This window comes from Lycium barbarum, chromosome 7, assembly GCF_019175385.1.
Source record: "Lycium barbarum isolate Lr01 chromosome 7, ASM1917538v2, whole genome shotgun sequence".
Classification (NCBI taxonomy): domain Eukaryota; kingdom Viridiplantae; phylum Streptophyta; class Magnoliopsida; order Solanales; family Solanaceae; genus Lycium; species Lycium barbarum.
This window is the reverse complement of record NC_083343.1, coordinates 100,889,873-100,900,968: the sequence shown is the minus strand read 5'-3', so window position 1 is coordinate 100,900,968 and position 11,096 is coordinate 100,889,873. Positions and strand designations below refer to the sequence as shown.

The 11,096-nt window shown below is 31.8% G+C and overlaps 1 long non-coding RNA gene across 1 annotated transcript; it reads left to right on the top strand.

Moving 5' to 3' along the window:
- Positions 1-329: 329 nt before the first annotated feature.
- Positions 330-2,515, top strand: LOC132603647 (uncharacterized). Its single transcript, XR_009568472.1, has 2 exons — positions 330-794; positions 1,298-2,515. It is a non-coding gene; the product is annotated as an uncharacterized LOC132603647 (long non-coding RNA).
- Positions 2,516-11,096: the final 8,581 nt, after the last annotated feature.

Here is an 11,096-nt window from a genome sequence, read left to right as displayed (position 1 = left end):
AAATTTTTGACAACTTAAGAACAGTTATTTATATTTTATTGCAATTATCAACTTTCTATTAACATCTTCATTTTCATTATCCAACTATAGTCATTGTCTATTATCATTATTATTACCATTATTATTATTATTATTATTTTCATTATATTGCCATCACTTAATATTATAATCATCAAGAGCACTTTTAACATCTTACGCATCACATTTATTTTATACAATTAGACGATAGCATTTACTTACTTTTAAACTTTATAAATACTATCGCGCAACTATTACAATATCATAGGATTTTATCTCTATTTGAGTACTATTTTTATATTAAGTAATATTTTAGCACGCGTTAATTTATAATTAAATAAAAATTGTCTTTAATCCTAATTCAGAAGCCCAAAGAAATATAAGAATAAGGTATTTTTTTTTTCAGACCAAGAAGACTTCATGTTAGCCCAATCATGTGATCTTTTATTCAACCAATATTGGCTCAAAAGCAGTACACCAGGCCAGCCCATTTGATAAATTCATCCAACCCAATAAATTTAGTCCATTAAGACATTAAGTAGAATATATCCTAACCGTTGGATTACATCTAATGGTTCAGATTCACTCTTCATTTTAAACCCTACAAACTTTTTTCTCTCCCAAAGCAGCCGCACCTAGCTTTCTTCTCCACTTCCATCCTCAGTAATGTTCCAAAGGTTTTCAACCCCAATATCAGAAGAGGTCTCACCATTTCGGGAAAGACCTCCGAATCTCATGCTAAGAGGGCTCTTTGACTGAGGGCTAAATTCGGATTGGTGAGTTCAAATCCTTTTTCTTGTATCAGTTTCTATAGTACAAAGCTTTAATGGATTTTGTCTCCTTCTTTCTTTTCTGATCTGGTAACTGAAATATCCATAGAAAATCCGAATGTTTGGATTTCAAATGGAGTTTTGACCAAGAAATCCCGCCCAAAATCTTGGAACCCTAGTAAACCCTAAGCTCATCCGATAAATACTATTGTTTGGTTTTCATTGAGGGGACGTGACTGCTATTGTCCCTCTCTAAATATCAAAAAAAAAAAAAAAGGTTTTGGAATTGCCGCCAACCACCCTTTTACCAGAAATTTTGATCGCCTCTCTTGCTATTCACAAGCTCTTGTTTCCTCCCTTTCTTACTTCTTAAAAATCATCTGCTTGTTGCCATGTTTTGATCATTCATTGTTGTTCATATCTAAGAAAAAAGCATTACTTTGCTTAAGTTTGTGGAAATAGAATCTCTGTGTTTAACTCATTTTTTTTTGTTTTTATCCGTGAGGGAGGTTGGAGTCATTCGGATCTGAGACCCTGCACCCCAGTTCACTGCACCTAAAAAAGGTCCGTCTATCAACATTATATATTTCTTTAAGTTCATTTACTGTCAAAGCATGAAACACTAGTTGGATGGCATAAAAATTATGTGTTAGTTTCATTTTGCTTAGAAACGTGTCAGGAAGTTATTTTGATGATAGTTTATTAATCAAACCATATCATTGATGTTTGTCAAGATGTCTAAATAGCATTATAATATTATTCATGTTTTGATCATTGATGCTGCCTAAATACGAGATAAGATTGTGTGTTCAGTAGTTTCATTATGAGTCATATCGCAGTTTGTTTTCTAACAGGAGATTGTTAGTCTCATCTTCATATCTAAGTCTAGATATAATGGCTATGGGTGACTTGTCATATGCTATTAAGTAATGTCATACCATCTGAGTTCTGTTGGGTTTTCTTAAACTACTAAAAGGCATTAAATGGACTCATGCTATTTCAAAACTTTGGATGGGACTTTAAACATGGGACATGACATGGATAACTATGTAATCTTTGTTTTAGTATGGTTCACAAGCTGCTATAATTCAAGTAGTTATGTTATTTTCTTTGGGTTCTGTTTGTTGGTTTCCTGATGGATGTTTAGAAATCAGATTTCTCTTTTCTAATTCTTATTTTGTTTTTCTCTTTTGCATATGCACATGGGACATGACATGGATAACTATGTAGTCTTTGTTTTAGTGTGGTTCACAAGCTGCTATAATTCAAGTAGTTATGTTGTTTTCTTTGGGTTTTTGTTTGTTGGTTTCCTGATGGATGTTTAGAAATCAGATTTCTCTTTTCTAATTCTTATTTTGTTTTTCTCTTTTGCATATGCACTTGGAGCGACATCGAGTCTTGGTACAAGACTCACCACCGTACCCGAGCATGGAGTCGATAACACAAAGTTTCCCTTAAATGCATCAAATCTGTCAAGAGGAACGAGCAAAATTTCTCGGGACTTCTTTTGGCTATCCTTCTATTACCTGTCATTCCATTTTCATTTTATTTTATTTTATTGAATTGTTTTAAATTTATTTGTCAAACACAATCGCTGGTTTGTTTATGCTTGGTGTATCCCTGTTTTGGGATTTAGGATAAACTTAGTTAGCGTAGGTTTTATTCTATCATTTAGACTATCCCAATAATTTATTATTAATAAAGTAATATTTTCATCACTTAAAGAATGGTAATATTTATATAGGAGCTGAAGATGAATCTGAAAACAATTTTTTGAAGGCGACATTATATCCATTGAAATATATTAGTGCACTGTTTGGACAGGTATTTTTATTATTATTTTGCAAATCTTATTTTATTTTCTCGCTAAAACTGTGGCTTTGGAACAGCTAGATTAAAAATTCCATTTTCAGTTTTGGCATATTTTAAGATAAAAGAATACTATTTTATAAACGTTGCTCATGTTTTGAATTGACTGCTACTTGTTTCGAATCATTCAAATTCAATAATATTTCAATATGTGAAAGTGCCAGGATTTGTAAAGATTTCTTTTATATTTTATTTTGGCTTTAAAACTATAAAGTTGACTACTATTATTTATGTTTTAATACTATAAGCTTGCTAGTTACAAATTATTTTCTCAAATGGTCATAAAGTATCTAAAACGTTATACTTATATTTTGAGACTATTTTTTTTAAACCTAAGTTTGACCGGTTAACCGTAATTAACGGATTCTAATGGATGTCTAAGACCTTTCCATTAGGATATTTAGAACCCTAGCCCAAAATCATTAAGTTAAATAGACCTTTAAAAATGGAGTCTATTTTAAACATTTATCTAGTTAATAGCTAGGTGTCCTAATTCACTGTTAAAATAATTAGGTTGCGACTCCTTAAGTTAAACAATATAAGGATCACCAATATGTTGTACTCCGCTTTGACCCGGTTTAAATGGGGTATAACAGCTGCTAGCCGCTGCCCACCCGCCGCTACCTGCGCAGCCAAACCCCACCTACCCCAGCCCTGTTTTTAACTTGTAATTTGAGGTAGTTTCTTTTAAATTAGGGCTTTTTAAATTCTTTCAAATTTAGTTTTATTTGTAGATTTTAGGCCTAATTTTAGTCTATTTAGCTTTGTTAAACATCATTTGCAATGTTATTAATGTTGAATTTGTGAAAAAATGTAAACTTTATTTGACTAGTTTACTTTTCATTTTTTTTTTTTTTTTTTGCTTGAGATTGTGCTATATTTTATGTTCATTGTCAATGTATTTGTGTTAGCTTAGTTATCATTGTTTATAATATTATTGATGTTGAATTCGTGCAAAAATGTATACTTTATTTGACTAGTTTTTTTTTTTTTTTTTTTGTGCTTTTTGTTAGAATCCATAAGTTAGTAGAATTTTTATTGAGCATTCAAAATTAGAATTGGTTGAGATTGTGCTTTTCAAAGTTAGAATTGTTAAGTTATAGTATTTCTATAACCTCAAAACTAAAGTGTAGACTTTATTTGACTAGATTTACTTATCAATTTTTGGAATTGGTTGGGATTGTGCTTTTCAAAGTTATATTAAAGTTAGAATCCATAAGTTATTAAAGTTAGAATTGTTATTGAGAATTCAAAGTTAGAATTGGTTAGGATTGTGCTTTTCAAGGTTAGAATGTTAAGTTATAATATTTTTATAACCTCAAAACTAAAATGTAGACTTTATTTGGCTAGATTTACTTTTCAATTTTTAGAATTGGTTGGGATTGTGCTTTTCAAAGTTATATTGAAGTTAGAATTCATAAGTTATTAAAGTTAGAATCCATAAGTTATTAAAGTTAGAATTATTATGGAGAATTGAAAGTTAGAATTGGTTGGTGTTGTGCTTTCTTAAATTATTGTTAAGTTTGTGAAAAAATGTAAACTTTATTTGACTATACATACATACACACACACATATATATATATATATATATATATATATATATATTTGCTTGAGATTGTGCTATTTTTTATGTTCATTGTCAATGTATTTGTGTTAGCTTAGTTAGAATTGGTTGGGATTCTGCTTTTCCAAGTTATATTAAAGTTAGAATTCATAAGTTATTAAAGTTAGAATTGTTATTGAGAATTCAAAGTTAGAATTAGCTGTGATTGTGCTTTTCAAAGTTAGAATTGTTAAGTCATAATATTTCTATAACCTCTAAACTAAAGCGTAGACTTTATTTGACTAGATTTACTTTTCGATTTTTAGAAATAAAGTTAGAATTCATAAGTTATTAAAGTTAGAATTATTATTGAGAATTCAAAGTTAGAATTGGTTGGGATTGTGCTTTTAAAAGTTATATTAAAGTTAGAATCCATAAGTTATTAAAGTTAGAATTGTTATTGAGAATTCAAAGTTATAATTGGTTGGGACTGTGCTTTTAAAAATTATTGATGTTGAATTTGCGAAAAAATGTAAACTTTATTTGACTAGTTTACTTTTCATATATATATATATATATATATATATATATATATATATATATATATATATATATATATATATATATATATTTGCTTGAGATTGTGCTATTTTTATGTTCATTGTCAATGTATTTGTGTTAGCTTAGTTAGAATTGGTTGGATTGTGCTTTTCCAAGTTATATTAAAGTTAGAATCCATAAGTTGTTAAAGTAAGAATTGTTATTGAGAATTCAAAGTTAGAATTGGCTTTGATTGTGCTTTTCAAAGTTAGAATTGTTAAGTCATAATATTTCTATAACCTCTAAACTAAAGCGTAGATTTTATTTGACTAGATTTACTTTTCGATTTTTAGAAATAAAGTTAGAATCCATAAGTTATTAAAGTTAGAATTGTTATTGAGAATTCAAAGTTATAATTGGTTGGGATTGTGCTTTTAAAAGTTATATTAAAGTTAGAATCCATAAGTTATTAAAGTTAGATTTGTTATTAAGAATTCAAAGTTAGAATTGGTTGAGATTGTGCTTTTAAAAGTTATATTAAAGTTAGAATTGTTATTGAGAATTCAAAGTTAGAATTGGTTGGGATTGTGTTTTCTTAAGTTATATTTTAAGTTAGAATTCTTAAGTTAAAATATATTTCTATAACCTCAATAATTTGTGGGTATATTTTTGTAGATGGATCGTATGTGGATGTATAATATAAATAATAGTGATCGTGTGGGTGTACATGATGAATTTGTTGACAAGTTTGCACACATGCAATGTCACTTCACCCTTTTCATTTTGAAGGGGTAATTAGGTGTGCTTGTTCTCGTTGCCGGTGTAAGAAGTATTTGAAACCGGAAGCGGTTAGGGTTCATTTATATAGTCGTGGGGCTTATGTTTTAGTTTGGATTTCATAATGGGCTTATGTTTTATGCTTTATGGACTTATGTTAAAACTATGTAGAACTAGTTAATGGTACTTTTGGTTGGACATTTAAATATTTTTGAACTTTGAAGGTCTATTTAGATCGTATTTGATGTGTTTAGATAGTGTTTGATGTGTTTGATTGTTACTTAGGGTGATTTTATGTGTTGTAGCTGTTGACACCCAATTTTGTCCCGCCTCTCCTCCAAAATACCTATTTTGCGCTTCTAATATTTTTGGAAAATTAAAAAAAAATATATATATATATTATATTTTACTATAATTACTAGCCTTTTATCAATACCGACGTTTCATTATTTTATTGCAGTTACTAGCCATTATTATTATTATTATTATTATTATTATTATTATTATTATTATTATTATTATTATTATTATCATTTCGGCATTTTACCAGCTCACGCACACGGATCGCATTTATCTTTGCATAATTAAATAATAGTGTTTATGTACTGTGGATTTTCGAAATATTATTGCACGGCTATTACAACGCCACTTTTTATCTGAGCATTAATAATTGCATATTTTATATTAAGTAATATTTTAACACAGTTATTTAAATAGGTCTTTTATTTAAATGTAGTAGCCCAATCAACTCATACTATTTTCGGACCAATGCACAAAACCAATCCATATTTTAAATTACCTGACATTATTTTAATTTACTAGCCCAAATAATTAACCAACACTTTTCGGATCAGCCCATTTTTTTAATTTTGCCCAGCCCATATTTTAGCACAACTAGCCCACTATTTCGCCTGACCCGGTCCACTTCCTTTCCTCTTCATCATTTACCCTAATCTCTTTTCCCTTTCATTTTCACTCCCTTCTCACCTTCTCCTCCGCCGCACCCTTCCCCTTTTCCTTTCCTCTCTTCTCCCTCGCCTTCACTCTCTCTCCTTCGCCTCCCACGTTACCTCTCTGACACCTCCACTCCACCATGCCCTGCCCCTCCACAACATCTCTGCCGTCCCACTTCACCTTGTCGCCCACCCCACGCGTCTGACACACCCATACCACTGTCACCACACCACGCTCTATCTCCCCTCCCTTTTTTTTTTTTTTTTTTTTTTTTTTCTCTTCAACGCGAAAGAACCCCAAAAAAAGAGAAGGATAAATAGTGGAGGGAATCGTCTGAAAAAGGGAGAAAAAAAAGGAGTTTTGGAATCGGCAAGAATCCACTTACCAAAACGAGTTCTTGAACCCCTATTTTGGATCGAAAACATTCTCGAAGAACAGTGAGTTCTGTCGAAAACCCCTACCTTTTTCCGCTCAAGATACGAAATCTGACACCACTCTTTGAAATAAGAGTTCTGAGTCACCCTTAAAGTCTCCAAAATATCGAGTTTTATAGTGGTTTAAATCATTCAAAACACCGAGTCCAAATATTCGGATGTTTATTTTTCCTGTTTCGGTCGGTTTTTGTCTGTTGTTGTGAATTCAAACAACTTTGTTTCAATAGTCTTCGAGTGTAGACCCGGAGCCCCGCATCCCATTTCGCTGCACCCGAAGAAGGTGCGTTAATTTCCCCTTTGTTTTCTTTTATTTTTTGCATTTTTTTTAACTTTTTTTCATTATGTGTTAGCATCAGTTTATTGTTTGCATGAGTTATTATTATGTTAGTTCAGTTTAGAGTTTGTGAAGCATATTATATGCTGGTGTGATTAGATGAAATGCATGTGTCTTGATTTTTCTTAGTGGTTAAACATGTTTTAGTATGTTAGGTTAGTTTAGTATTGAATATCCTGCATGTCATAGTCTATTAGGTCGAACATGACTGTTTGCATCAGAGTCGCAGTTAAGTAATCTGAGAATAGCATGAAGTTTTTTTGATTGTTTGTTGGCAAGACATGATGTGTTTTTAAAGGAAACCTTTGTAAATTTAAGATTTTGCACTGATTTCTGCTCAGTATGAAATAATTTAAACATGTTTAATTGTCCTGAAATCTATATACACTACATGTTGGGTGAAATTGAGATTTGAAATAGTTAAGGTGCAAGGGTTATGTCCTGTAAGTCTCATAGGTCTGCTAAAACAATGAAGGTTTAAATATTCATATTTAGTTAGTTTGAGTTGGTTTTGCATCTGAACTTTGAAAACAATTTGCGAAACTGGACTTACGTACAGAATGTAACAAGCCTGGTCTAAAAAGGATAGATATGATATAGGCCTTTGAATGTTAAATGTCCATATTTGCTGAAAGGTCATATGAGCTATGTTGGAGTCTCCATCGTTGTTTGTTGTTATCATGCCCTTTGTCTGATTACATTTGCTGTCTAATTATCATGAGATCCTGCATGCCATTATTGGTGGTTTGACCTCTGGTGAGAGTATTTTTCCATGTTAAAATATATTAAGGGTGTCATGGGGGGTAATTCTGTAAGCACATGATCCTGCATCACTGAATGATCATCTAATCTGCTATTTCCTTTGCATTTTACATGTCCTAGATGACTTGCCCAACTTTCATGTCTTGAAGTGTCTAGTGGTTCAAACTGGAATCTGAACTTTGCTATGTGTTATTTGTCTAGCCTTTGCTTTGACTGCTTTGTCTTCCCATGCTCAAGTCCCACCTAAGTCTAGTTCTGTATTCTCCATAGAAAGACTACTATTGTCTCTCCTTGTTTCTCATGCATGAAATGATATTGCCTTAGAATCAGAAATACTTGTACTTTAGTTGATTTACTCGATGGTCCTGAAATTTAAATCTCTGGGGTCTTATCTTGCCTTTATTTACTTCATCATTATTTAAATCACTTGCTCAATGTTAAACAAATCACTTTGTGCCTGCTTTCGCTCAAAATGCCATACTGTGGAACTCTTTCTATTGCTCTTGCCAGCAGAAAGGGGACCTGTGTGATTTCTGTATGTGTTGTGTGTCCTCTTCTAACATTTCATGTGCCTGTGCATTGCAAGTGTACTATGCATGAATGTATATACATGAAATATACCTAGATATACATAGTGTGTATACGAGTTGCTGATTTGCTTGTTTTGAATCTTACATTATATATGGCTTTATTTATTGAGTATACACTAATCCTTTTCTTTTGTCTTCGGGCACGACTACCGCACACGAGTCCAAGGGACTCACCTCCCTCCGCATTTGGTGTTGGGCTAAAGCCCAACGAAATAATCTTCTCCAGTCACTCCTCATTTAATCCATCCGCAGCAAATAAAATTCTAGGCCGAGGCCCATATAGCAAAACAAAATTGCAGTCCAGTTGGGGCAGTGTGAAGAAGTTTCTGGGCCAAAGCCCAAAGGCAGAAAAGGACTACAGCAGTGGTCCAAACGAACCAGATCCATTTATTTGGCATGCATTCATTCTATTTTTGTTTTGTTATGTATTTGATTTTCATTATGCATGACTAACACCTTCATTTTTAGTTTAGATAATTCCTCATGAATCAATGGGGGTAGCTTTAGTAACGGTAGTTAGTCTAAAAATCGTAATTAATTCCGTAAGTTTCACTCTTATTTTATGTCACGTTAAAATTATTTACAGTATTTACAATATTCATCTTTCATTGGAATAATCGATTTTCAAAACAACATATTGTGAGCTAAAGGAATTATACTTTATTTTACTATCTGGAAAAATCTCGAAGCGTCGCTAGTATGTAAACATTAATCCAAGTACATTTTATAAAATATTTTAAAATCGATTGGATTATACATGTATTTATCCAAATATAGTTAAATAGAGCCAATAAAAAGGAAAACTCATGCCCGTTGCATCATGTAAAAAATAAGTCTAGGCTTTTCTACATTGCAAAATTCGTATAATATACTTTCTATCTAAAGCTCACATTCGCTAAATCACTTAAAAGATTATTATTTATAGGCAAATTATTGTATTTGCTACAAGTATTATCTATAAAGTCTTATCAACCTTCATAAATCTTATTTCAAAAAATGGCATTTGAAGTTTTCGTTTATACAAATTATTGCATTTTTGTAAATCTTATTTCAACTAACATTATTTTCTGTTAAAACTTTAGCAATATTTTTTAGTCATTTTCTAAAATTCAAGCACTGTATTTAGCCTCAATTAATTAACCTAAGTTTGGTCGGATAACCGTAATTAACGGATTCTAAAGGATGCCTAACCCCCTCCCTTTAGGATAATATAGAGCCCTTACCTAGAATCATACTGGTTAAGCAGATTATTAACAGAGGTTTAGTTTTAACTTTACCTTAGTTAACATTTAGGTGTCCTAATTCACCGTTAAAATAATTAGGTGGCGACTCCTTAAAACAAAATAAATAGGAATCACCAATACGTCATACTCCCTAAATCAACCCGGTTAAAATGGGGTGTGACAGTAGCTCTTTTAGAATTGTTTTGGAGCATTTTAATGCTAGTTTTGAGCAGCTTTTGGTACTGGTTTTTGAGCAGGTGTGGCTGCAGAAAATGCAGCAATTGCATGCAGGAAATTTTCCAGAAAATTGACGGAAAACCGACTCAGTCCCTCGGTTTTCTAGAAATTAATTCTTAAAATTTTCGAGAAAACCGACGCACTGTGTCGGTTTTTTCATAAAATTTATATTTTTTTATTTAAGATAAAAAATCAGAAATTAAAAAAACCGACTCAGTCCGTCGGTTTTTTTTTTTTTTTTTTTTTAATTATTGGATAAAAATCGATGGACCTCGTAAGCGACGCGGTCTGTCGGTTTTCAAAAAGCGAGGCTATGTAAACCGACGGATCGTAAAGGGTCGGTTTCCCGTCGGTTTCATTGAAAAAACCGATGCGGTCCGTCGGTTTTTTTTGTCGATTTTTGACAGTTTTTTAGTAGTGCCATAAGGTAAACTGTAACATACCTGGAGAGCCGAGCAACAAAGTCTCCAATAGTCAAACCTTAGTCTTTCCTTCCCTTTGAGCCTCAAGATAATGGAAGTCTAGTCATATCTGAATCATGAAATTAAAATCAAGAAGAACATCATTCAAACCTTACTTCTATTCAAGACTCAAATCCCAACCTATGGAGTGGGGTTTATGAACTAGAGAGATGGAATAACAAATCTATAGGTCTCAACATGAAAAAGATATTCTAGGTGATCAATTCCCATCAATTATAAAGCTAGGAGCACTAACAAATCACTTAAATTTGGATTCTAGGCAAACCCCTCAAATTTGGATATAAACCCTAGCTTTTCAATTCAAGAATTAACCTCTAATAATGGATGATACATGCTTAACAACATTGAATACATCAGATTCTATGATTATCTTAGCCAATTTCATCAACATAATCAACTTAGGAAGTCTAAACCCCTTTTTAAGAAACTTTCATGAAAACCTATTTAATCCCTCTTTGATTCTATAGATTTCTAGCATTAGATCATGATAAGGAATAATAACTTGTGGAATCTAAGACCAAGAGAATTATCTTGATGAAGAATCTGCCCCAAAACCCTTAAA